This window comes from Myotis nattereri (genome assembly GCF_964212035.1).
Source record: "Myotis nattereri genome assembly, chromosome: X".
Classification (NCBI taxonomy): domain Eukaryota; kingdom Metazoa; phylum Chordata; class Mammalia; order Chiroptera; family Vespertilionidae; genus Myotis; species Myotis nattereri.
The window spans coordinates 115,670,750-115,693,878 of NC_138078.1; the positions used below are offsets into that span (position 1 = coordinate 115,670,750).

Below are 23,129 nucleotides of genomic sequence, written 5' to 3' on the forward strand. Positions count from 1 at the left end.
TTACTTTTCATTGCTATTTGCATGGGATATCCTTATCCATTCCTTAACTCTTAGTCTTTAGATGTGAAGTGAATCTTTTGTAGGCAGTATATAGATAGGTCTTGTTTAGTTTTATTTATTTATTTATTTTTTATTTTTTTTTTTTATGGTGAAAGTGGTATTGAATTTTATTTTATTTTATTTTTTTTTTTAGTATTTTTTTTTATTGCTTAAAGTATTACAAAGGGTATTACATATGTGTCCATTTTATCCCCCCGCCCTAGACAGTCCCCCAGCCTCCCCTATCCCCCAGTGTCTTATGTCCATTGGTTATACTTATATGCATGCATACAAGTCCTTTAGTTGATCTCCTACCCCCCTACCTCTTGCCCCCCAACCCTCCCCGGCCTTCCCGCTGCAGTTTGACAGTCCGTTTGAGGCAGCTCTGCCTCTGTATCTATTATTGTTCAAAAGTTTATAATGTTCTCTATTATCCATGAATGAGTGAGATCATGTGGTATGTTTCCTTCATTGACTGGCTTATTTCACTTAGCATAATGCTCTCCAGTTCCATCCATGACGTTGGAAATGGTAAGAGTTCCTTCCTTTTTAGAGCAGCATAGTATTCCATCGTGTAGATGTACCACAGTTTTCTAATCCATTCATCTACTGATGGACACTTAGGCTGTTTCCAGATCTTAGCTATGGTAAATTGTGCTGCTATGAACATAGGGGTGCATATATCCTTTCTGATTGGTGTTTCTGGTTTCTTGGGATATATTCCTAGAAGTGGGATCACAGGGTCAAATGGGAGTTCCATTTTCAGTTTTTTAAGGAAACTCCATACTGTCTTCCATAGTGGCTGCACCAGTCTGCATTCCCACCAGCAGTGCACAAGTGTTCCTTTTTCTCCACATCCTGTCCAGCACTTGTCGTTTGTTGATTTGTTGATGATAGCCATTCTGACAGGTGTGAGATGGTACCTCATTGTTGTTTTGATTTGCATCTCTCGGATGATTAGTGACTTTGAGCATGTTTTCATATGTCTCTTGGCTTTCTGAATATCCTCTTTTGAAAGGTGTCTATTTAGGTCCTTTGCCCATTTTTTGATTGGATTGTGTATCTTCCTTTTGTTAAGTTGTATGAGTTCCCTATAGATTTTGGAGATTAGGCCCTTATCTGATATGACATTGGCAAATATGTTTTCCCACACAGTGGGCTTTCTTGTTGTTTTGTTGATGGTTTCTTTTGCTGTGCAGAAGCTTTTTATTTTGATGTAGTCCCATTTGTTCATTTTCTCTTTAGTTTCAAGTGCCCTAGGAGCTGTATCAGTGAAGAAATTGCTTCGGCATATGTCTGAGATTTTGTTGCCTTTGGATTCTTCTAGAATTTTTATGGTTTCCTGTCGTACATTTAAGTCCTTTATCCATTTTGAGTTTATTTTTGTGTATGGTGTAAGTTGGTGGTCTAGTTTCATTTTCTTGCATATATCTGTCCAATTTTCCCAACACCATTTATTGAAGAGACTATCTTGGCTCCATTGTATGTTCTTGCCTCCTTTGTCAAATATTAATTGAGCATATTGGTTCGGGCCGATTTCTGGGCTCTCTATTCTATTCCATTGATCTATATGCCTATTCTTGTGCCAGTACCAGGCAGTTTTGAGAACAGTGGCTTTGTAATACAACTTGATATCTGGTATTGAGATCCCACCTACTTTGTTCTTTTTCAGGATTGCTGCAGCTATTCGGGGTCTTTTTTTATTCCAGATGAATTTTTGGAGAGTTCGTTCTAGATCTCTGAAGTATGCCGTTGGTATTTTAATGGGAAGTGCGTTGAATTTATAGATTGCTTTGGGTAGTATGGACATTTTAATGATGTTGATTCTACCAATCCATGAACACGGTATGTTCTTCCATCTGTTTATGTCTTCCTCTATATCTTTTTTCAACGTTCTGTAGTTTTCTGAGTAGAGGTCTTTTACCTCTTTAGTTAAGATTATTCCTATTTAGCTTAGTTTTTTTGGTGCGATGGTAAACGGGATTGTTTTTATAATCTCTCTTTCTGAAAGTTCACTATTGGTGTATAGAAATGCCTCAGATTTCTTCGGGTTAATTTTGTATCCTGCTACATTGCCAAATTCATGTATTAAGTCTAGTAGCTTTTTGATGGAGTCTCTAGGGTTTTGTATGTATAATATCATGTCGTCTGCAAATAAGGACAGTTTTACTTCCTCTTTTCCAATTTGGATGCCTTTTATTTCTTCTTCTTGCCGAATTGCAATGGCTAACACTTCCAGTACTATGTTGAACAGGAGTGGTGAGAGGGGGCATCCCTGTCTTGTTCCTGTTCTTAGGGGAAATGGTGTAAGTTTTTGTCCATTGAGTATGATGTTGGCTGTGGGCCTGTCATATATGGCTTTTATTATGTTGAGGTATGATCCTTCTACTCCCACCTTGCTGAGAGTTTTTATCAAAAATGGGTGTTGAATTTTGTCAAATGCTTTTTCTGCATCAATTGATAGGACCATGTGGTTTTTTTCTTTCAATTTGTTTATGTGATGTATCACGTTTATTGATTTGCGGATATTGTACCATCCTTGCATCCCTGGGATAAATCCTACTTGGTCATGGTGTATGATCTTTCTGATGTACTGCTGAATCCGATTTGCTAAGATTTTGTTGAGGATTTTGGCATCTATGTTCATGAGGGATATTGGCCTGTAATTCTCTTTCATTGTGTTGTCTTTACCTGGTTTTGGTATTAGGGTGATGCTGGCTTCATAGAATGAGCTTGGAAGTGTTCCTTCCTCTTGAATTTTTTGTAGTAGTCTGAGGAGGATAGGTTTTAGTTCTTCCTTAAATGTTTGGTAAAACTCCCCTGTGAAGCCGTCTGGTCCTGGGCTTTTGTTTGCTGGAAGCTTTTTGATGACTGCTTCAATTTCTTCCATAGTTATTGGCCTGTTGCGATTTTTAGATTCTTCCTGATTGAGTTTTGGAATGTTGTATTTTTCAAGGAATTTGTCCATTTCCTCCAGGTTGTCTAGTTTGTTGGAGTAGAGCTGTCCATAGTATTTTTTAACAATCATTTGTATTTCTGTGGGGTCTGTTGTTATTTCGCCTCTATCATTTCTGATTTTGTTTATTTGGGTCCTCTCTCTTTGCTTCTTGGTGAGTCTGGCTAGAGGTTTGTCAATCTTGTTTATCCTTTCGAAGAACCAGCTCTTGGTTTCATTGATTTTCTGTATTATTTTTTTGGTCTCTATGTTATATATTTCTGCTCTAATCTTTATTATCTCCTTCCTTCTGCTCACTCTGGGGTTTTCTTGTTGCTCTCTTTCTAATTCTTTGAGTTGTAGGGTTAGCTGATTTACTACCATTTTTTCTTGTTTTTTGAGATAGGCCTGTAGAGGTATAAACTTCCCTCTCAGGACTGCTTTCATTGTGTCCCATAGGTTTTGGATTGTTGTGTTTTCATTGTCATTCGTTTCCAGGATGTTTTGAATTTCTTCTTTGATTTCATTGGTAACCCAATCAATATTTAATAGCATGCTATTCAGCTTCCAGGTGTTTGAGTATTTTGGGTTGTTTTTATTGTAGTTTATTTCTAATATTATGCCATCGTGGTCTGCGAAGATGCTTTTTATGATTTCAGTCTTCTTGAATTTGGGGATACTTTGCTTGTGACCCAATATATGGTCTATTTTTGAGTATGTGTCATGAGCACTTGAGTAGAATGTATATTCCGTGGCACTGGGGTGAAGTGTTCTGAAGATGTCTATTAAGTCCATCTGATCTAGTGAGTCATTTAGTATTGCTGTATCTTTGCTGATTGTTTGTCTAGAGGACTTATCCAGTGATGACAGTGGTGTATTAAAGTCCCCTACTATGATTGTATTGTTGTCGATCTCTCCTTTGATATCTTCCAGAAGATTTTTTATGTATTTGGGTGCTCCTGCATTGGGTGCATATATGTTTATCAGGGTTATATCTTCTTGTTGTATTGATCCTTTTAGTATTATGAAGTGGCCTTCCGTATCTCTTGTTATGGCCTTCACTTTGAGGTCTATTTTGTCCGATATAAGTATTGCTACCCCAGCTTTCTTTTCTTTTCCATTAGCCTGAAAGATATTTTTCCATCCCTTCACTTTCAGTCTGTGTGAGTCCTTTCTAATGAGGTGGGTCTCTTGTAGACAGCAAATGTATGGGTCATGATTTTTTATCCATTCAGCCACTCGATATCTTTTGGTTGGAGCATTTAGCCCGTTTACATTTAAAGTTATTATTGAAAGGTACTTGTTTGTAGCCATTTCTTTTTTTTGTGTGGCTGTTTTCTTTCTGGGATTTTTATTTCTTCTTTTTACACCAGTCCCTTTAGCATTTCTTGCATTGCTGGCTTGGTGGTGATAAACTCCCTTAGCCTTTTTTTGTCTGTGAAGCTTCTTATTTCCCCTTCAATTTTGAATGATAGCCTTGCTGGATAGAGTATTCTTGGATTCAGTCCTTTGCTTTGCATCACTTTGTAAATTTCCGTCCATTCTCTTCTGGCCTGATGTGTTTCTGTTGAGAAATCATTTGATAATCTAATGGGAGATCCCTTGTATGTAACTTTCCGTCTCTCTCTTGCAGCCTGTAAGATTCTCTCTTTGTCCTGAATATTTGCCATGGTAATTATGATATGTCTTGGTGTGGGTCTTTTCGGGTTCACCTTGCTTGGGACTCTCTGGGCTTGTGTGACTTTTTTCTTCCCCACCTCAGGGAAGTTTTCTGATATTATTTCTTCCAATAGGTTTTCTAATCCTTGTTCCTCTTTCTGTTGTTCTGGCACCCCTATTATTCGTATGTTGTTTCGTTTCATGTTGTCCCAAAGCTCCCTTAGGCTCTCCTCCTGTCTTTTAATTTTTTTCTCCAACTGTAGTACAGTTTGGGTGTGTTTTGCTTCCCTGTCTTCTAATTCACTAATTCGGTCTTCCGCTTCTCCTAGTCTACTGTTGATACTTTCAATGGTGTTCTTTATTGCAGCTATATCGCACTTCATTTCTTCTTGGGTCTTACTTAAGTTGTCAATTTTTTCATCTGTTTCTTCTTGCTTCTTGGATAAGTTGTCGATTTTTTCCTCCATCCGGTGTATGCACTCTAGGACCCTTATTCTGAATTCTTTTTCTGTCATGTTGTATGCCTCTGTATCACTTAGCTGCTTTTCTGGTGAGTCCTCCTTTTCTTTCCTTTGGGGATTTCTTTGTCTACCCATGTTTGATCTCACTGACGTATATAGATATTGAGTCGTTCAGTGGCTGCTCCCTAGGTGGCAGTGGCTCCTCGGCCTGTGGTTGCTCCTTGGGCAGTTGTGGTAGCAGCTGCTCCTCTGTTGTTAGCGGGTCTTCTGATGGGTGCTGTTCACAGCTGTTGTGGCTCTTCTGGCTGGTGGAGGGAGGCTTCACCCACAGCAGCTGTTCCTCAGACAGAGCGTGTGGAGATCAGGAGGTCGCTGTTGCTTGGATCTGCTGCGTTGATTTAAAGGCACAAAATACAACACAACAAGGCACAACGTACCAGGCACTGAACACAAATGAATTATGGTATTAATAACCCCAAATAAAGATGGCCACCCGAGCTAAGAGAGTTGGGGGGTAAGGAAGAAAGTAGAGAAAAAGATAGAGAGAAAAACAGAAAAAAGAGGGAAAAAAAGAAGAAAAAGAAAAAAAAAGAAAAATAGAATGAAGTAGAAGAGGGGAGGAGACTATTCATATGAGGAGAAAACTCCGATAGAACCGCCACTAATCCCAACAAATTCCAGCAACGGATCCCTGGAGTGAATACAAACTACAAACAGCCAATAATATCAAGTGGGGCAAGGGAAAGCAGAAGCACAAAAATAACTGGCCGGGGGGGGGGGGGGCGGAATGGGAGACAGAAAAAGAAAAAGAAAAAGAAGAACAACCTCACATACAATCCTTAAAGAAAAGAAAAGAAAAAAAACCCCAATATACTCAACAATCGAGCAAGCAACAACAGAACAATAGAGAAAAGGAGAGAATAAAAAATTTGGATAGTGAAGAAAGATAAGGGAGAGGTGGATAAGGATTTAGAGCAGGTGATTGGAAAAGGGATATATAAGTAGGGTGAAATTTAGACAGGGCGTATGAAGAATAGGGAAAATCTAAAGCAGGAATAGGGTAAGAGAAACAGGACAGCAAAAGGGGAAAAGTGGGGAAGAGAGTTTTAGCACAGCAGCACAATTGAGGTAGAGGAAAATGATGCTAAAGGAACGATGAAAATAGAATGGAGAACCTTAGTCCCAAAATAAAATAGAGAGAAAATAAAATGACACTTTAAAAAAAAATGGTAAAATGGCAGCAGTAATAATACTGGTTAAAAATAAAAATGTACTAATTAAAAGGGTAAAATCAGGTGATGAAAAAAGAAAATAAATGGTTTCTTAGTTAAAAGGTGAAACAATAATTAAAAAAAAAAATTAAAAAAAAATGGGCTGTAATGAAGGTGCTTCAGATCTTCTGCTCTTCTTTTTGGCACACCAGGTATTCAGGGGAATGTTGAATTTCCCTCTGATACACTGTTCCTCCGTGTTGTAAGCCACAGTCCTGATTTTAAGGCAGGCTACATTGGTTTCCCAGACAGCCCTTATCTGTATTTACAGAAGAGTCAGTTCGTGGCTCTGCCTCTGGGTGGCAGTGCGTCGAGATTGACCTCTGAGGGTATAGGACCTCTCTGACCAGGTGTTCTCTATTGTACCGGGAGCTGGTTTGGGAATGTCCTCCACCCAGAGCTGGTTTTCCAGTAGTCACTCCCCGCTCTGTTTCCCAGGCTCCCCCAAAACAGCCTTCCCTTACAAGCTCTGTGACTGACCCCAACTGGGTAGTCCCTTGCACTGGGTTCAACAATCAAACGCACAGATTTAAGAGCCTGGGAAGTTGTGCGAACTCGCAACGCTTCACCTTCCAAATCTGCGCGAAGTCTCTGCGCGCGTGCTCTGGCTCCTGGCACCGGGTAGCCGGCAAACTGGCGTAATCTGAGGCTGCCCGTTTGTGTCCCGTCCAACTGTGGGCTTATTTATAGCGTTCCCTTCTGCCAGCAGCCCTGGGGGTGCCCTTCCACACTCGTGGGTCACGCTGGCTCCAACGGCCGCGGTCTTTGTGGGGCGCAGAGCCCCCACCCCCCTGCGCGCGTTCCACTCTCCAACCTAAACTGCAAACCACACCTTTGGGGAAAGTCTAACCTTTCTGTGGGGAGAAGCAGAGTTCCTCTGAGTTCACGTAGTCACGCTGCTTGAGAGCCGTTGTTGCCGGGTTAGTAGCTGGTCTCTGGATGCCGGTGACAGTCACCCAAGATGGCACGGTCTCCGCGGCTGTGCCGGCGCACCTGGAGAGGTTTCAGCCTCAGCCTCTAACCGTTCCCTTTATCTAGGATTTCTCTGTCTTTCCTGGCTGCAGACTGTCTCAGCTGAATCTCCTCTGCTTATTCGGGCTGTATGCTACCCGTTTCAGCTGCCCGCCCTTATCTGCTCCGGGACAAGGCACCGACACGTCAGTCTAAACCTCCGCCATTTTCTTCCTCTGTTGTTTAGTTTTAAATCCATTCTCCCACCCTATGTCTTTGATTGGAGTGTTTAAGCCATTTACTTTTAAAGTGATTATTTGTATGTATGTAGTTATTGCTACTTCATTATTCATATTTATGTTTCTTTTTTCTAAGAAGATCTTTATCTCATTTTTAATTTTAAATGATAGTCTTCCTGGGTAAAGTAGTCTTGGTTTTAGGTCCTTGCTTTTCATCACTTTGAATATTTTGTGTCAGTCCCTTCTAGCCTGAAATATTTCTCTTGAGAAATCAGCCGACAGACTTTAGGGAGATCCCTTGTAAGTAACTCTTTTTGCTACTGCGCTTAATATTCTCTTTGTCTTTAACCATTCCCATTTTAATAATGATGCGTCTGGGTGTGGAACTCTTGTTTTTATCTTATTTGGGAAGCTCTGAGATTTCTGGACTTGTGTATCTTTTTTCTTCACCAGGTTAGAGAAATTTTTAGTCATTATTTCTTTAAATAAGTTCTTAATCCCTTGCTTTTTCTCTTCTCCTTCTGGTACTTATGTTATGTAGGTGTTGTTACACTTGATGTTGTCCCAGAGGTCCCTGAAACTATATTAATTTTTCACATTTCTTTTTTTGTTTTGCTAATTTTCTGCTACGTTCTCCTCTGATTTTCCCATTTGAGCCTCTACTTTTTCTAATCTGATGCTGATTTTTTAGTGTATTCTTCATTTCAAATAGTGTATTCTTCATTTCTGACTGGTTCTTTTTTATAGTGTCTATATCATTTTTTGTGTGTTTACTGTCTCTCTGCAGAAGTTATCACTGAGTTCATCTGTTTTCCCCCTAAGTTCATTGAGTACTCTTATAACCATTGTTTTGAACTCTGTATCTGGTAGATTGCTTATCTCCATTTCATTTAGTTCTTTTTCTGGATAGTTCTCCTGTTCTTTCATTTGCTTCCCCATTTTGGCTTCCTCTGTGTGTTTCTGTGTGTTAAATCAGTCTTCTATGTCTCTCAGTCTTGGTAGTATGGCCTTATGTAGTAGGTGTCTTGTGGGCCCCAATAGTACAGTCTCCCTGATCACCTGACCTGAGTATTCCAGGAATGTGTCATATATATATATACTAGAGGCCCAGTGCACAAAAATTTGTGCACTCGTGGGGGAGGGGGGGCCCCTCAGCCTGGACTGTGCCCTCTCGCAGTCTGGGACCCCTCGGGAGATAATGACCTGCTGGCTTAGGCCTGCTCCTGGGTGGCAGAGGGCAGGCCCAATCCCTAGGTGCAGCCCCTGGTCGGGCTCAGAGCAGGGCCGATTGGGGAGTTGGGGTGCTGCCCCCTGTCATGCACAGAGCAGGGCACATTGGGAGGTTGTGATGCCACCCTCAGTCATGCTCAGGGTAGGGCCAATTGGGGGGTTGGGGCACCGCCCCCTGTCATACTCAAGGCAGGGTCGATGGGGAGGTTGCAGTGCTACCCCCTGTCACGCACAGAGCAGGGGGTTTGGGGCTCCGTACCCCATCACACACAGAGCAGGGCCTGGGGGGGTTGGGGCGCTGCCCTCTATCACCCACAGAGCAGGGCCGATCAGGGGTTTGGGGTGCTGCCACTCTCACACTCAGGGCAGGGCCGATGGGGAGGTTATGGCTCTACACCGTCACACACAGAGCGGGGCCCGTGGGGGGTTGGGGCGCCGCACGCTGTCACACACAGAGCCGCAGGGCGATCAGTGGGTTGGGGAGCTCCCCCCTATCAGCCACAGAGCAGGGCTGATCAGGAGGTTGGGGCGCCTTCCCCTGTCACGAATGGAGCAGGGCGGATAGGGAGGTTGTTGTGGCCCTGCCCCCTGTAACACACAGAGCCACAGGGCGATCAGCGGGCTGGGGAGCTCCCCCCTATCAGGCACAGAGCAGGGCCGATCAGGGGGCTGGGGCTCCACCCCCTGTTACACACAGAGCAGGGCCCGTGTGAGGGGTATTGGGGCACCACACCCTGTCACACACACAGCAGGGCCGATCAGGGGGTTGGGGTGCTGCACCCCGTCACACACAGAGCCGCAGGGCGATCGGGGGTTGGGGTGCTCTCCACTATCAGGCACAGAGCAGGGCTGATCAGGAGGTTGTGGCCCCGCCCCCTGTCACACACAAAGCCGCAGGGCCCTCAGAGGGTTTGGGCGCTGCCCCCTGTCATGCTGATCCTGGTGCCAGGAGGCCTCGTGGCTACGCTGATCCCAGTGCTGGGAGGCATATTACCCTTTTACTATATAGGATAGAGGCCTGGTGCACCGGTGGGGGCTGGCTGGTTTGCCCTGAAGGGTGTCCTGGATCAGGGTGGGGGTCCCCACTGGGGTGCCTGGCCAGTCTAGGTGAGGGGCTGAGGGCCATTTTCAGGCTGGCGGGTGACTGAAGCTCCCAACTGCTCCTTTTTTCTTTTTTTTTATTCTGGGCCAGCTTTAGCTCTGACTCCAGCTCTGAGGCCTCTGCTGCTGAAAGCAGGTATCTGGTTTGTTTGTGTTCTATAATCGAAACATTGTATCAACTCCAGCTCTGAGATCCCGGCTCGCTGAAATCAGGTTTCTGAGGTTTTGTTTAGCTTCTATATTTGTAACTATGTTTCAAACTGCAAGCTCAGAGGCCGGCAAGGCAGGCGGGGAACGTTGGTTTCCTCTGTCACTGAAGCAAGCAAGCCTCATGTTAGTTTCAAGCTGCCTGGCTGCCGGCCGCCATCTTGGCTGGCAGTTAATTTGCATATCGCCCTGATTAGCCAATGGGAAGGGTAGCAGAGGTATGGCTAATTACCATGTTTCTCTTTTATTAGATAGGATATAAAATTATTGATTTCAGAGAGGAAGGGAGAGGGAGAGAGAAATAGAAACATCAATGATGAGAGAACATCATTGATTGGTTGCCTCCTACATGCTCCTCACTGGGGATTCAGCCTGCAACCCAGGCATGTGCCCTGACCAGGAATGAAACCATGACCTCTTGGTTCCTAGGTGAATGCTCAACCACTGAGCCACACTGGCCGGGCCCAGGAAATGTGTCTGTGTGGGTTGTATGTGTGCTCCTGTTTTTGCTGAGCCTTGATTACTGTTGGCACAGTTGTGGGTGAGGTTGACCTTTAGGCTAGTTGGCTGTGGGAATTGGCCAAAATCTCAGTGGAATTCATCCCAGCAAGGTCTTTTGCCTGCTGAGTCTTATGCCACTTTCGGAGCTAATTGGCTGGTGCTGTTTTTTGGTCTGAAGCCAGCCATGGGGTGTGTTCATTCTGGGACCTCTTGGGAGGGACTGTGCTGCAAGTCAATGTCAGACTTTGCCTGTGGCTGCCCGAAAAGACATTATTTCTTAAACTAAGTTTTCTTCCCCTTTATCTCTCTTTTCTCCTTCTGGGACCCTGATGTTGTCCTAGAGGTCCCTTAAACTATTTTTTTTTTACTAAAAACAAGCTCTGGCAAGTTTTATTAAAGAAAAATTTTGTGTGATTTACTTTCCCCCAATATGTTCTGGTATGCTTTGAATGATATCAGGATCACCTGGATCAATGATAGCCAGTGTGCATACTCTAGTATTTTCCATATGCTCTGCCCAGTTCAGTGTTATTGCCACTGCAGTTATGGATACCAGTCATGAGCAACATGATGTAGTACTCTATTTCAGATTTCTTCACATTTGGACAGTTGTTGGCAAGGATGTCCAGTTTTACTTTGCCTTGTATGATTATTTTCTGTTTCTTCTTGTACCGCAGCTTGTACTTTCCACTATTCATAGCAAAAGGGAGCCTAGAATTATTGACTCCAGCGACTTTTTCTCTCCTTTGTAGTTACCATATTCCTGTTTTAGGTGCGGGGTGACTTCCAACTAAGCGCAGCTGCAAAGATGCCTGGGGAATGAGAAAAGTACTATCCTCATTTTTCAAAATTCTGTTTTAATTTTGCTGTTTTAACTGGGTAATTTCCACTATTCTGCCTCCCACTTGGTTGATCTGTTCTTCCGTGTCATCTAATCTTCTGTTGATTCCTTCTGATGTACTTTTCATTGTAGTTGTTTTGTACTTTATTTCTGATGGGTACTTTGATATATTTTCTAGGTCTTTGTTGAAGTTCTCACTGTGTTCCTCCATTGTTCTCCTGAGTTTGGCCAGCAACTTTATGACCATCACTTAGAACTCTTTATCAGGTAAGTTACTAATCTCTGTTTTATTCTTTTTTTCCCCTCTGAGGTTTTTATCTTGTTCTTTCATTTGGAACATATTTGTCTCCTCATTTTGTTTGAATTTCTGTTTTTTCATTATGAATCAGGTGAAATATATACCTCTATTGATCTTGAAGGAGTGTTTCCTGTGTAGATTGTGTATCTCTGTAGGTTTTGCAGGCTAGCTGGAGCTGTACCAAATATGGGTGGAGGGATTCTGGTGTATACCATACTGGGACCTCCTTGTTGGGTTGGCTGGAAATTGAACTGGAGCAGACATGGGCCAAGGAAAGACCCAGGGCATGTCATGTTGGAGCTGCTTTGGTATGCTAGCTGGAACAGGGGTGGACATGAACTAGTGGGAATCTTGAGGCTACCTTGGCAAGACTGCTGGAGATGTGTATTTCTCCTAGTGTTGAAGGAATGGCTTTGTGTAGCAGATGTCAAATGGGGCCCAGAAGTACAATCGACTCTGATAACCAGAGCTGGGTACTCAAGGGGCGTTCCCTATGTGAGTTGTACTTCCTCATTGGCTATGGTGGGGTCCTGCAAGTGGTGTGCTGTTGTGGCTGCTGAACTTCCATGTTTGTTGGTACCATATTGAGTTGCTGTTAGTGGGGTGGGGGATGCTGCTCACCTGCCACTGTTGGCAGGTTTGAGTGAGAGTGAAAAATGGCATCTGCCAGTGCCAGCAAGGTAGAGGGGGCCTATAAAAAAATGTGAACTCTCAGTATTTTGTCCCTGGAAAGAGTCCAAGCAGACTTCTGCCCCTCTGTCAGATGCTTCAAGATCAGCAAGTGACTCTCCTTCACATATGATCTGGGTTTTTCACAAGCTGTTTTTTTGTTTTGTTTTGTTTTTGTTTTTTTATACTGGGTCCTAAGGTAACTAGTTTTGCATACAAGCCTTTAAGAGTGGAATCTTCATTCCCTATAGTCCTATGATTCTCATGAGCCCTATTGATTTTCAAAGTCAGAAGTTTCAGGGGCTTGTCTTTCTAGTGCAGAACCCAGGGACTGGGAAGCCTGATGTGGGGTACAAACCACTCAGTCCTGAGGGATAAAGTGTATTTATTGATTTCTTTGAGATCCCTCCAAATTGTGAGTCTCAGCATGGATTTTTGGCAAGAGCATATCTCTGTTTCTCCTACCCATCTCCATATGGTCCTTTTATTCTTTTTGTGGAACAGGTTTTCAGATTATTCTGAGGTTCTTTTCAGGGGGTTTTGTTCCATTTGAAGGTATAATTTTGTGTTGTCTGCTTCCTTAAGACCTACATGTTTTTGTTCACTGTAAGCACACTGTGATTCTACACTGATATGTGTATGCAAAAAATTTGCATACAGTCATAAAAGCCCACACAAATTTAGAGTTCTTATTAATATCTAATGTTCTAAATAAGTGACAGAAATAATAATGTCATAAAAATTTACACTGGTCAAACCACATATTTTATATTATGTTTAGCTCTAGGCACTACCTTCTAAGACTGACAATGACAGACTGAAGCATATCTAGAGTTGGTGACAAGAATGGTAAAACATATGGGAACACTATCAGAGAAGGAATAGTTGTGGGAAGTGAAATATTTAGCCCAATGTAGAAAACAGATGGAAGATAATAGTGGTCTCTAAATATTTGAAGGACTGTCATGTAGGAAAGGGGCTACATTTATTTTGAGTGGTTTCAGAGGGGACAACTGGAACCCAAAAGTAGAAGTTTCATGATACATTTTGACTTAATATAAGGTAAAATTTTCTGACCATTAAGGTTACTTATGTAATAATGGCTGATGTGTGACATCATAAGTTCTGTTTTAGTGTAATTTTAAAAGCAGTTGCTATATGAATATTGCTAGTGACCTGGTGTACGGATTTGTGCACATTGAAAGAAAATTAATTAGAAGGTGGCTGGCGGGGTGGGACTAGGTGAGATGGGCCAGACATGTCCTGGAGCCAACCTCCTGCAGTCCCTCCCCAGAGTCTGCTGAATGAGCGGGGTCCCTCCAGCAGGTGAGGTCCCTTGGCCAGGCCTGCAGGGATGGGGCCAAACCCGGTTCTCCGATATCCCCCAAGGGGTCCCAGAGGGCACACTGCAAAGTTGCTGTCTTACAGGGTGTGGAACACAAATGCAAGTGTGCAGTAAACCAGATTTGGGGCCAACGGTGCCCCAGCAACAACATAACCCATGGCCAAAGGTGGAATCGCGTGGCCCCACGAGGAATCGGGCTCTCTCCTCTCTGGTTTCAGGGTGCGTCACCCGAGAACCGCCACTGCCAAGTCACTGCAGCTTGGCAGCTCCTGCATTGAGCGTCTGCCCCCTGGTGGTCAGTGCACATCATAGCACCGGTTGGATGGTTGGACACTTAGCATATTAGCCTTTTATATATATACTAGAAGTCCGGTGCACAAAAATTTGTGCACTCGGGGGGCATGGGGGGCTCCTCAGCCCAGCCTGTGCCCTCTCGCAAGTCTGGGACCCCTCACGGGATGACCACCTGCTGGCTTAGGCCTGCTCCCCAGGGGATTGGGCCTAAGATGGCAATCAGACATCCCTCTGGCAGCCCGGCAGCCCTTGGGGGATGTCCACTTGCCAGCGGGGAGCAGGCCTAAACTGCAGTCGGACATCCTTAGCACTGCTGAGGAGGCAGGAGAGGCTCCCACCACCACCACTGTACTGGCAGCCATCAGCCTGGCTTGTGGCTGAGCAGAGCTCCTCCCATGTGAGAGCGCCCTGACCACCAGAGGGCAGCTTCTGCATTGAGCGTCTGCCCCCTGGTGGTCAGTGTGTGTCATAGTGACCAGGCATTCCCAGTCCTTCTGCTGTTAGGGTCAATTTCCATATTACCCGTTTACTATATAGGATAGAGGCCTGTTGCACAGGTGGGGGCCAGCTGGTTTGCCCTGAAGGGTGATCCAGATCAGGGTGGTGGTCCTGCTTGGGTGTCTGGCCAGCCTGGATGATGGGATGATGGCTGTTTGCAGCTGGTCACACCCTCTTCAGGGTGGGGGTCCTGCTTGGGTGCCTGGCCAACCTGGATGAGGGGATGATGGCTGTTTGCAGCTGGTCACACCCCCTTCAGGGTGGGGTCCCCACTGGGGTGCCTGGCCAGTCTGGGTGAGGGGCTGAGGGCTGTTTTCAGGCTGGTGGGCGACTGAAGCTCCCAGCCTCTCCTTTTCTCTCTCTCTCTTTTTTTTATTCTGGGATTAATTTACCTTCCATAGCTGTCGCTGGAGCTGAGAGCAGGCTCCACCTCTGAGGCCGTTGCCGCCTGAAAGCAGGTACCTGGGTTTGTTTAGATTCTATAATTGAAACTCTGTTGCCATCACTGGCTGCTCTAAGCTCTGAGGCCGCGCTGGCTGAAAGCACGTTTCTGGGGTTTGTTTAGGTTCTATAATTGCAACATTGTTTCATCGGGAGCTCAGAGCTGTGCTGCGGCAGGCAGGGAATGTTGACTTCCTCCATCACTGGAGTAAGCAAGCCTCATGTTCATGTTCGCTTCAGCTTCCTGGCTGCCGGCCGCCATGTTGACTGGCAGTTAATTTGCATATCTCGCTGATTAGCCAATGGGAAGGGTAGCGAAGTTATGGTTAATTACCATGTTTCTCTATTATTAGATAGAATAGATTAGAGTGGGATTCTGCATTGTATAGAATAGGGGTCCTCAAACTATGGCCCGCGGGCACATACAAATATTGTATTTGTTCCCGTTTTGTTTTTTTACTTCAAAATAAGATATGTGCAGTGTGCATAGGAATTTGTTCATAGTTTTTTTTAAACTATAGTCCGGCCCTCCAACGGTTTGAGGGACAGTGAACTGGCCCCCTGTTTAAAAAGTTTGAGGACCCCTGGTATAGAAGTTGGTTTGAGATATGAAAAACAATTTTTCTAAAGCTTCAGAATTAATCTTTTGGGGAGGGAGCTCAGAGATGGGGCCTGACTCATCTTTTCTTAATAGCACAATTGATTCTGATACAAATGGTTCAGAGGCCCATTTTGAGAAATATGACCTAATTTATTATTAAATGGTAATATGCAGAGGCTTATGTTTCTTCCGAAGTGAAAAAAGAAATAAATTGACTAACATAAGGAGAATAACAAACTTTCGACCATTTAAAAAATTTCTGTTAACTAAAAAAGCTTTAAAATCACTCATATAATAATGTCAATCTAATCAATGAAAAAAGGTATAACTCAGGAAGAAATTTCATTAGTTTTCATTGAAGACCGGATAAGTATGCAAAACATTGTGTTGGGGAGGACAAACTTTCCTTATACTTTCCTAAATTCTTTGGCTGGAATCAAATTAGCATAAGACAGATTAACAGGAGAAAACCAAATTTAATTATGTACTTATGGGGGTTCCCATAATTATTTAAGACCCAAGGACAAGTCAGGCAGTTGAGACTTACGTGCCATTCTGAAATAAGGAATAGAGTATAGAAGGGGTCCTCAAACTTTTTAAACAGGGGGCCAGTTCACTGTCCCTCAGACCGTTGGAGGGCCGGACTATAGTTTAAAAAAAAAAACTATGAACAAATTCCTATGCACACTGCACATATCTTATTTTGAAGTAAAAAAAACAAAAACGGGAACAAATACAATATTTGTATTTGCATGTGGCCGGCGGGCCGTAGTTTGAGGACCCCTGGTATAGGGGTCTGTGGTTTCAAAGGGAAGGAAGACAATTTACAAGGAAGATGGGAAGAGCAAATGTTTGGTAAACAAATGTTTGCCTTGTCAAGTAGGGTCAATGGAACACAGAAAGACTTTGAATAAATAGGCTGTGCTGAGCTCTCCCCTCAGCTTATGACAGCTAGCCTGTAGTCTTTGTAGTTATTTCTGGTCATTGTTTCCTTCCTGGCTCAGACCCTCTATGTAAACTCTTTTAGGCAGTTAAAGGGGCAGGTAATAAGCTCTTCCTGTGTCTTTTTGGCCTTGAGTGGCTTTAGCCCAATATAGTCCACATGCCAAAGTGGCACATTCTGGGGAGACTGGTTCTGGACCCCTTCAAATAATATTCATTCCTCTTCTATTTTGAGGGGAGGGTGCCGTAATTGGTGACAGTGATCAATAGCAACCAGGTAGTTTGTTTAATGTCCTGAAAGTCCTCAATGTATTTTTAACTTGAATATATCATAGAGACATTCTTTTCTTTTTGTTTCTTTTCTTCCTTTCTTTCTCTTTCTCTCTCTCTCTCTCTCTCTCTCTCTCTCTCTCTCTCTCTCTCTTTCTTTCTTTCATTTATTTAAAAAGGCCTTTGGCATAATTAGCATTCTTTGAATTATTATAGAACAAATAACTACTGGCAGGTAAATTATTCAGAAGAAATTAAGTGTTACCAGAGAATTTAAAAAGACCTTTGGTTTTCCTTCCTCTAAATTTGCAAAAGAAAAGCAACTCAGGAATTGGAAATGAAACTTGAATACTGATGTATTACTTATTCTCATGCTATTTGGAAAAAACTAATTCTTTTTTACTTTCCTGCATGTACTTTCTCACCACCATTAGAGCTCAAATCAAGGGAAAAATAATTTCTCCCAGAGTATGCAGAAAAGTACTTGATTAACTCAAGGAAAATAAATTGTCTGAAATGAAGTTAGTTTTGTCTTTCCGTGCATGTAATTATTTAGGTACTTAGTATCACTATTTTTGTCTGTATTTACTCAGAGTTCTGTGAGGTGCTAGATGATTGCTAATGTAATAAATGTGTCAGTGATTTCTGAAGGCATTATCCCCTAGGGAGTAACATTAGACAGACTTTTTGACTCTGTGGTAAATCAATGGAAGAGAGAATTCTGAGAGAATAGATCCTATTGGTTCTCTTCATATCATACTATATACCAGTCTTTTCCTGCTGGTTACTCCATTGATTGGTTTGGCAAGTCAGACCTTTCAGTGTGAGCATCCACTCTTGGGTACATGTCCTTCCATGTACTCAGCACCTTGGCACCTGAGTTTGAGGAGAATATTTCTGTGACTGTAAAAAAGTATCATGTTTTTGTCTCCAACCCTAAATACTTGCTATGATTCTTGCTCACTTACTCACCAAGAAATGTCTTCCCCAAGAGTATGAAAAGAATATTGAGCACAAAGTCCATGACTGCATGAGTTTTCATCAAATTTTTTTTGGACCACTGAATTAATGTGGCAACTGAAGCCAGACACTTCCTCCAGAGCCATCAACAGTTCAAAAAGGGTTGAATCTATCCCTAAAGCAGAACAACTGAGTAGTTGCAAGAAAAAATTCTTACCCAAGAGAATGATATAGAATGTGTCATTTTTTTGGATGATCTTTTTATAGGGTGATCAAGAGGCTTTCATTTAGTGAATTCATTTGCTCACTCAGTTTTGGAGAGTCGCCCTTCATTTATTCTTTCCCTTTGGAAGTACTTTCGAGTGCAAATTACTGCTATCAGAAGCCTTGAACTGAGAGGCTATTATTCTCCTTGCTCAGATTAAATTAATTTTGAACAGTTTAATGCAGCATGTCTGAGCTGCAAGTCCAAGTGGTGTCAAATCTATTTCTCTGCTTTTTTAAGCTGCACCTTCAAGGGCAGTATGATTCATGGTGAATGTGTTCTTCTAATGCCTTGCTAAGCATTATTATTTTCTTTCATTTGCAAGTCATGAGGCTACAAATGTTAACCATTCTCCTCCTAACATTGTATAAAGAATGCATGATTTAAGCCAGACTGATTTTCCAAAAGGGAGCTTATTACATTTACTTGCTTTACAAATGAAATAAAGAAAAAATACTCTGGATCAAAGTGAGAAGTTTAAAAAGCTAATGAAACATTAGAAAGAGAACTGCTTTGAGAAGCACTGCGACATCATCACTGTTGTGTTAAAAGGGAATTATCTTGATCTGGGCCCATGTAATAAAATAAAGGGGTTTTAATGATTGGCTGTATAATTCTATTTGTGTTTTTGCAGACTTGCAAGAAAAAAAAACAAAAAAAGGATATAAATCTACTTATCTTCTCTCTTCCAGTTCCAGCAATCTACTGTTTCTCCAGTATTCACTCTATCTGAAGTGTCACTGAAATGTGTAATGAAGTTTTCTCTGTTATTGTAGAGCAAACAGTCAAAAGAAAGCCAATCTATTAATGACAGGGTAGAAGATGTGCCTTAAGCAGTAAGAGGTTTCAGCACCTATCAACCTTGTGTCTATGTAAAGTCCTTAAACTGTACAGTCCAGGACAGTCTTTTCTACAGCTCTAAACACTAGTCCTATGGATTAAGCAAATTAATGTTTTTAAAGCTTTTGAATGAAATTAGATGAAAATACTATATTGCAATCTTCCTGTGGAGTAGGAGGGAGGCAAAGATCAAGGGTATTGCCCTATCAAAAGCTGGATAAGCACATGGCTCTTGTCATACTGCCTTTTTTAAAACAGATAAAATAGGCTTATATGAATTTACTGACTAAATAGAAATTATAATTGTTACAGACCAAAAGGTAAACAGAGTAATAATATAATTGTTTTACAAATTTGCTAAGAGCATTTGAGCCCTTTATCTTTAGCTATATCAAAACACAATAATCTGTAACTCATGAAAACTTACTTACGATTCAGGCACCACATTTGAAGAAAGATAAAATAGGGTTGAATAACATGCAGAAAAGGACCAATGCCTACAAGTGATGGGGAAAGGTATGGTGGAGAAGGAAAACTAGAGGGGCTGCCATATGAGTGCAGACTATTTAAATTTCATTTTTAAACAAAGAGGCTGAAACCTAAGTTTATAGGATAATGAGGGGGCAAACTGAGTATCCTCGGATCTGTTCACTAAATTGCTAGAATATCAGAGTCAGTGGCCTCTTTGAAGTTGGAAGACAATAACAGTTAGTATACTGGAAAGAAAGAAGTTTGAATCCCAGTTTTACTATTTCTTAGCTGGATTATCTTGAGCAAGTTATTTAAATAATCAATACCTCTGTTTTTTCATTTGCAAATGGGAGTAATAACAGTAATAAGATATATCTCTTAAGTTTATTATTAGGATTAAGTGATGTAATATATGGAAGGTGCTTAGAACAGTGTCCAACACATGGTAACCACTATGTGAATATTAGCTAATATTATTATGGGTGGCTCAGTTGATTAGAACATTGTCCCAAAACACCAACATTGCAGGTTCGATCATCCCTGGTCAGGGCACATACAAGAAGCAACCAATGAATTCATAAATAAGCAGTAAGTTATTCTCTCTCTCTCTCTCTCTCTCTCTCTCTCTCTCTCTCTCTCTCTCTCTCCTCTCCCTCCCTCCCTCCCTCCCTCCCTCCCTCCCTCCCTCTCTGTAAAAATAAAAAAGCAACCAGTGAATGCATAAATGTGTGGAACAACAAATTGATGTTTCTCTCTCTCTCTCTCTCAAAAAAAATCAATAATTTTTTTTAATTGAAACCTCCATAATGGATTACTCAAACTAGGAATGTTTGAGAAGTCCATGACTTCTGGTGTTGATGTCAAATATAACCAAGTTTCTTGCCAGTATGGATTTAGGTTCTCTAGAACTTTATGTAGCTTGGTAGAAGTTTCTTGTAGTGTAATTGAATTATATTATGAGTCAGCAGACCTAGATTTTTGTACTAATTTTTACATTTAAAAGTTAAACCATTTGGAAGCTTGTTCAAGCTTTCAGTTCTTCAAATCCGAAGTGAGAGTAACTATACCTCCTTCTTTCACAGTGTGTTGTTATGAATATTCAATCATATAAATAAACATGTGAAAGGACTGTGTAGATGATAAAGTACTCTACAAATATAAGACATTATTCTAACATTCTGCTGTCACAGCATCTTATAAAAGACAGGATAATGCTCTGGCTGATCTAACTTCTACCTCTCACTTATCCAGTCTTCTTGGACACTTTCTAGTCCCTATCTTACTGTACTTCCTTACAGTACTTGACCCTGACCACCATTTACTTCTTGATACTCTCCTGTCAGCTCTTCTTGGCTAATATTTTTTTTTTTGCTGCTTCCCTTTTTATATTTATTACTATCCCTTTTCAGTCATCACTCTGCTCACTCCACTCATTCTCTAAATATCTTTACTCTTTTGGGGGTATTTATTACTTTGTCCCTAGGTGATAGTAAACCATTCCTACATATATGTATGCATTAGCCAGGGTTCTCCAGAGAAACGGAACTAGTAGTGTGTGTGTGTGTGTGTGTGTGTGTGTGTGTGTGTGTGTAGGAAGAGATTTATTAGAAGAAATTGGTTCACGTGATTATGGAGGTTGTCAAGTCCAAAGTTTGTACGGGTGGATTGATAGGCTGCACGCCCAGGAAAGTAGATGCTACAGTTCTAGTCTGAAGACCATCTGCTACAGAACCAGGAAGAGCCTATGTTGCAAATAAATTCTGAAGTCAGTTTGATGGGGAATTCTCTCCTGCTCAGAGGGACTGGTCTTTTTGTTCTGCATTATGGAGGCACTCTGCTTTACTCAGAGTCCACTGATTTAAATGTTAATTTCAGCCAAAACACTCTCACAGACACATCCAAAATAATGCAGAGCCCAGCTAGTGGTCCCACCTGGCTATCGAATATAGCCAGAAGTCCCCTCACCTAGAGAGCCCACCTATAAGACCCACCCTAAGTATCTTTCAAAGGATGAATGAATTTTTAAAGTCATGTGCCTGCCCAGGGGTGTGTGTGTGTGCGTATGCATGTGCGCATTTGCAACAACATGGATGAGACTTGACTTTATGCTAACTGAAATAAGTCAGGCAGATAAAGATAAATACTGTATGATCTTATATGTGGAATCTAAAATCCAAACTCACTGAAACAGAGAGTTGATTGATGGTTGCCTGGAGGTGAGGGTGGGGGTGGAGAGAGACAAGGTGGTCAAAGGGTACAGACTTCTAGTTGCAAAATAAATTCAGGGGATGTAATATATAGTATGATGACTATAGTTGACAACAGTGTATTGTATACTTGCAAGTTGCTAAGAGGGTAGATCTTGAATTTCTCACCACACAAAAAAATGGTAACTGTGTGAGGTGATGGCTGTGTTAATGAGCCTTATTGTGGTAATCATTTCATAATATACATGTCTACCACATCATTATATTGTACACTTTAAATTTACGCAATGTTATCTATCAAATGTATCTCAACAAAGCTGGAAAAATTTAAAAAATAAAACAGTTCTTATCTGATAGTGCATTTTTATTTTTATTAGTAATCTTTTTCACTATATATCTGGTTATTTTTACTTAGTCTTACATATAAATTAAAAATAATTTATGTAGATATACAATAAAGTCCACTAGGATATTTATTTAAATAGTATTAAGTGTATAAATTAATTTGGGGAGAGTTTACATATATATAGTATTGAGATTTTCCATTTAATAATGTAATAGATCTTTTCATGTATTTACATTTTCCTTTATGTCCTTCAGTTAAGCTTATAATATTCTTTATATAGTTCTTGCACTAGTCTTACTAAGTTCATTCATAACTATTGTGTATTTTTTAATCCTCACCCAAGGATATGTTTTTATTAATTTTAGAAAGAGAGGGAGAGAGGGAGAAAGGGAGGGAGAGAAAGAAAGAGAGAGAGAGATAGAGATAGAGAGAGAGGGACACACACATTGATGTGGAAAAGAAACATAAATTGGTTGCCTTCCATAGATATGCCAATTGGAGATCAAACCCACAACCTTTTGATGTACAGGACTATATTCCAACCAACTGAGCCATCCAGCCAGGGCTGTGTATTTTTTTATACTTGTAATTGATTATTTTGTTTTTTTATGTTGTATAGCCAGAGGTGATTTTGTGCCATGAGGGGTATTGGCAATGTCTGGAGATATTTTTATGTCATTATTGTGGGAATAGGGTAGTGCTATACTACCTACTAATTGGTAGAAGCCAGGGATGCTGTAAGCATCTTACAGTGCACAGGACAGTCCTCCATGTAAAATAATTACTTGACCCAAAAGCCAGTTGTGTTAAGATTGAAAAACCCTGGTATAAAATAATGCTATTATTTTCTTTTTGAATATATTAATTTATAAGTTTATTGAACTTTTTTAATAATTCATTTTTTCCTTTCATTATCTTAGATTACCCAGGTATACTACAATATTTTAAGTGTCATGTATCCCCTTCTCTCGGATATTTGAATCTCATTTCATTTCTTATTTGAGTATAGTGGCTAGGGTGTCCAGAATGTTAAATAAAGATGGTGACTAAAAATGTTTTTGTCTTATATTTGTTTTGAATGGCAATACATCTGGTTCGTCATTTCCCAAATTGTGTTTCACAGGACAATGGTCCAACCAGATGCTTCACCTTAAATAGTTTCTGTAGAAGTTCTACATATCATGTACCTCTACAGCAGAGTCACTATTTATATTAACATATTAAAGGAACACTTTGAAAAATTATGC

At 41.4% G+C, this 23,129-nt stretch overlaps 1 pseudogene across 1 annotated transcript; it reads right to left on the reverse strand.

Moving 5' to 3' along the window:
• Nucleotides 1–11,009: 11,009 nt before the first annotated feature.
• On the reverse strand, nt 11,010–11,646 carry LOC308511795 (large ribosomal subunit protein eL30-like; annotated as a pseudogene). The gene is made up of 2 exons: nt 11,500–11,646; nt 11,010–11,384 (listed from the first exon to the last, which is right to left on the reverse strand). The product of its transcript is annotated as a large ribosomal subunit protein eL30-like (transcript).
• Between the last annotated feature and the right edge of the window lie 11,483 nt (nt 11,647–23,129).